The sequence below is a fragment of the Meles meles genome, chromosome 18 (genome assembly GCF_922984935.1).
Source record: "Meles meles chromosome 18, mMelMel3.1 paternal haplotype, whole genome shotgun sequence".
Classification (NCBI taxonomy): Eukaryota; Metazoa; Chordata; class Mammalia; order Carnivora; family Mustelidae; genus Meles; species Meles meles.
The window spans coordinates 59,692,631-59,697,761 of NC_060083.1; positions in this window are offsets into that span (position 1 = coordinate 59,692,631).

Here is a 5,131-nt window from a genome sequence, read left to right on the forward strand (position 1 = left end):
TGGGGGCGGGGCCCCGGCGCTCCGCCTCTTCCCTACCTGCGCGCGGGCGGTGGGGGCGGAGCCGGGCCGGGTGGGCGGGGCCGGGGCGGGGACTGGCGGCCGGGAGGCGTGGCCGGAGCTCAGGTCGGTGCGGGACGCTGCAGCCGGCCGCCGCGGAGCCCCGGAATTTCGAGGGTCGCTGGGTGCTCCGCCCCCTCGAGGGGTGGGGGGCGTCCCCGCCTGGGCAGAACCCGAGCCGGTCTCTTCCGCCGGAGCCGGTCTCTTCCGGGCGCCGTCCTCTCCTTCCCCGACAAAGCGGATGATCTAGGTCTGCACTGCCATCACGTCACCCCCACGCCCCCGAGAAGTCACTCCATTGCTGACCACCTCCCATCCGCTCCCGCCAGCTCCCTCATTCTAAGGCCAAGTGGGCCTGTTCCTGGTGCCCTTCACCCTTTCGTTGAAACGTATTTGGAGCATCTCAATGACTCCAAGTCCTGCTGAGTCTCCCGCCTCGGGGAAGCCTCTCATCTCAGTCCTCTTCGTCCTGGGGGCGGAGGTGCCCTCCTAGGCCCGGGCTTGCTCGCTCAACTTCCCCCGCCCCCATCCGCCCGCCACCTGGGACCGCAGAGCGGGTCCCTGGGGGAAGCCCGCGCTGGGTGCCTGCGTGGGTGCCCGGGTTCTCTGGAGGAGTCCCAGCACTCTCCTTTAGGGCCACCCAGTGAAAACTCGACGTTGTCTCTGGCCCGGCGACACACAACCTTCCTGATGACGCAAAACCTTGGCTCACAGGGACACCTGCAGTGGGAGGGGAAAGCCCTCAGGATCTGGAGATTCACGCCCCCTGGGGAGGGGGTGCGCAGCCTCGAGGCAGGGTGGCCTCGGCCCAGGCCCTAGCCCCTTCGAGCCCGTTCTTAATTTGCAAAGTTGCAAAGCCTGCCTGGCTTTCTCATGTGGTTGGCAGTGGGGATGCAGAGAACAGAACCTGCGAAAGGTTGCACCATCAAGTGTTAACTCATGGGGTTGTTATTATTATAAGGGGGATGCCCACAGCCAGAGGACCTAAGCTCAGATCCCGACCCTGCCACCTGCTCTCTTCATGGCCTTGGACAAATCCTGCCACCTCCCCAAGCCTCCGCTTCCTCCTCTGTAAATTGGGGTCGTGTAAGAAGCCCCGGGGCGGGGGCGGGGCACCTGGCCTGTGCTGGCAGCTTCTGGCAGCTGCTATGGTTTCTACTGTTCCTGTTGTCACACTAGGACCCCATTTCTCATCAATTCTGAACCAATTCCTGCTCCCTCTCAGTCCAGAGAAGCTGGCCTCTGATTCCTGATCTTCCTGGGTCCCCGCCTCTCCCTAGCTCAGCGGCCCCCTGGGGTCCCACCTTTAACAGCCCTGTGGCCAGGACCAAAATTGGGGAACCTCCCTACTCCTAAAGGCATTGGTAGGACCCACCCAATTCCCTCCAGGGTGGGCGTGGGCCTGGGCGTGGGCTGGGTGGGAGCTGGGTGTGGTGTGCTAGCCGGCCCCTGCTGGCACTGGGCCACTCTGTCCTTCTGCCCTCCTGGCCCCTTGACCCGAGTCTGGCTACCCAGGTGGACTTTCTTCCTCCTCAGCAGCAAGACGACTTGGCCCTAGACTCCCCCTTCGGCCTAGACAAAACTGTGGCCAGGGGAGCTGGGAGGAACTCCAAGGTCAGCATGCCCTTTTCTCAGCCCTGGAGGCTCTTATCTCCCCCTTCCACGTTTGCCTGAAGGAGCAGAGTTTGAACCGAGACTCTGCTGGTGGGGAGGGGCTGGACCCGTGGGACCAAAATCAGGCCGTACTGTTGGTCTCAGGGGACAGCCAAGGCCCTGACCCCTTAACGGAGCTCCTGAGTGGGATGGGGATGGGAGGTTAAGAAGCAGAAGGGCCAGGGCGCCTGGGTGGCTCAGTGGGTTAAGCCTCTGCCTTCAGCTCGGGTCATGATCTCAGGGTCCTGGGATGGAGTCCCACATCGGGCTCTCTGCTCTGCAGGGAGTCTGCTTCCTCTTCCTCCTCTCTCTCTCTGCCTGCCTGTCTGCCTACTTGTGATCTCAGTCTATCAAATAAATCAATAAAATCTTTAAAAAAAAAAAGTAAAAAAAAAAAAAAAAAAGAAGCAGAAGGGCCCAATGCTGGAGGGTTGCTTCCCAGTGGCACATGCAAGGACCCATTACTGTGTACCCGCCACATCCCTGGGGGCCGTGGAGACAGAGAGGAACGAGATCCGGGCCTGTGTGGGAAGCGCCGGGGCTCAGTGCGAAGGCGGAAGGTCACAGGGGCTAGAGGAAGGCTGAGGACGGCCTGATCGGAGGGCTGTAATGCGTTATCCCAACTCTTGGGACAACTCAGAAGCGGTACCGCTATGACCCTCTCCGTGTTAGGGATGATAAGACTGAGGCAGGAGATGAAGAGCAGTTGCAGTGGGAGGCGAGTCACAATCTGACTTAAGACTCTGGCAAATGCTCCAGATACCGGAGCCAAGGGGGCAGTCCTGGAACGCCCAGGAAAACTGTAGGAGCCCGCAGGAGGAGAGGGGCTCATGGTGGTGATTGATGTCAGGGATTCGTCCCCTGGAAACAGAGCACACCGCCCAGCGCCCAGCGACGTAGGCGCCGGGATGCTGACCGTGGCCTTGGCTTCAACCCCAGACACCCGTGCAGCCGGAGGGCAGAAGGGCGTCCAACAGACCAGGGGTATAGTTTGCAGTCGTGTTACACAGCCGTTAAAAGCAGTTAGGCAACTCTGTGTGCTGATGAGAAGAACATCCAGGATACATGAAGTGGAAAGCAGCCGGCAGCCCGGCGCATGTTTGACATAACTCCGTTTGCCTGTGTTTAGAGAACATACCGGTGGATTTGCTGGTAGACCCACAAACACAGTCCGGGAGTCCCATGTGTGGGGTGACCCTGCGTGGGAGGTAGTGGAGACGAGCAGGACAGACACATGCTTTTCAATACACCATGTGCGTGTATTACTTTTATCACGTTCAGAAAACACGGTCTAAACTTTTTCCAGAATTAGCCTAAGGGGGGAGCCTGGGTGGCTCAAGTCAGTGAAGTGTTTGCCTTCGGCTTAGTTCATGATCTCTGGGTGTTGGGATCGAGCCCCACATCTGCGTTGGGCTCCCTGCCCAGTGGGGAGTCTGCTTCTCCCTGGGCACCCCCCTCGTGCTCTCTCTCTCTCATAAATAAATAAAACCTTTAAATAAAATTAGCCTAAAGGTATCAGGAGGGTCTCGACAGGGAGGGGTGAAGAAAGGAATTGCTGGTGGGAAGAAGAAAAACAAAGACCCAGGAGTGCGGGATCCCTGGTTATGCTCAGGAAGCTTCTGGCCCCTGGTCTGGCTGCATCCCAGGATGTGCTGGAGAGGCCGATGGGCGACAAAGATGGGGAGGCAGGATGTGTGTAAGGGAGATTCTGCTAGGGTTGGAGAGGCGTTTTTATTTTGCTGTAAGCAGCGGGGAGTTTTTAAACTGGAAAATTGCACCTAATATTTCACTCTTTGAAAAGTGCTTTCATAGACATGGTTACGTTTTTCATCTTGACGGGAGTCCTGCAGGGTAGGCAAGCCAAGCTTTATAGATGAGGAAACAGGCTTTGTGGAATAAAGAGCACACCCTCGGAGTTTTAAAATGAGAACCCTTTGTCCTTTGTAAGCACTGCTTTGCAGGAAGACTGGGGGAGGGAGCAGCCACCGCCAGCCCCCCCCAACACACGAGCGTGATCGGCTTTCTTTCATGTCTGAGCAATCCCGAGACCTCCGCCAACATTCAGATCAAGAAGGTGAGACATCGTGACCCCCAGAAGAAAGGGCAAGAGGTTCCTGAAGTCATAAGTTAGCGAACTCAGGAAGGTTCTAAGGGATGCCTGGGTGGCTCAGTCGGTTGAGGGTCTGTCTTCAACTCAGGTTCATGATCCGAGGGTCGTGGGATCGAGTCCCACATGGGGGGGGGGGGGTCCCTGCTCAGCAGGGAGTCTGCTTCTTCCTCTGCCTGCCGCTGCCCCTGTTTGTGCTCATTCTCTCTCTTTCTCATAAATAAATAAAACTTTTTTGAAAGTTCTGATAATATACCTTTGAAGGATGTCCCTGTGTTTGTCCAAGAGAGTAAAAATATTAGGAATCTCTTTATTAGCTGAGATTCAAAGAAATGTAGAACACATAAGGAAGCTCTGTGGAATGAAGCTCACTTTCTTGTCAAGGTTCAGAGAGGTTTAGGGCTGTGCCCAAGGCCACACAGCTGGTGGGGAGCAGAGCAGGGGTACTCTACCCTAGACCCATGTTCTTTCCAGCATCATGGACCACACCCGCATTCCAGAAGGGCCATTCTGGCTGTGCTTAGGACAGACACGTTTGGCAAAGTTAGCAAGGTGGGTGAAGAAGCTACTGCAAAGGTCCAGGTCAAAGGGTTGGGGAAAGAGGCTGGGGGACCTGAGCAGAGAAGAGGGGTCAGAAAGGCATCCCTTCTGTCCAGAATTTGGCTGACCCAGGACCTCAGAGGTCCTCTCCATTTATGTTCTGGGTTTACCTCCCTACTCAGGGACTCTAGCGGCGCAAAGTGGAGGAAGAGAGCTTGGGCCAGCTGAAGTTGAGGGCTTTTTCAGAGAAGGGAGCCGGTATCTCCGTGGACCGTGAACGCTAGCATTGGTGGTGCAGAGTCTCCACCTAGTGGTAATATGGGGTACTGCACCACCCCCACGTGGTCTAGAGAACCCCAGGGAAGCTGTGATTCATCTTTGCCCCCTCTACCTGCTTTCTCAGCAGAACACCTGGCAGCCCACCTAAATACGACAGGCATTAAAGTCACAGGCTCTCCCGTAAAGGGCTTATCGGCGTTAGTAAGCTGCAAAAGCCTATATAACTTGTCTTTGCCATCCTGCCCTCCTTTCAGAAGGTCATGCCCAGGAAGGGGCACCAGGGACCTCTCTCTATTTGGGTGCTCATGAGCTACAAGACCCCAGGTACCCTAAGAGCTGCCTGCCACCCAGGTGAAAGGCTGGGGCATCCAGTGGCCAGAGGCTGATGCGGTCCGACTCTTGGGCCCTGAGATGCTTTTCAGCTCCTCTTCCTGGTGCTCTCTCCTCCCCCAGGGTGACCTTGAACTCTCTGCCTCTCTCCCACCAGTCTGCTCC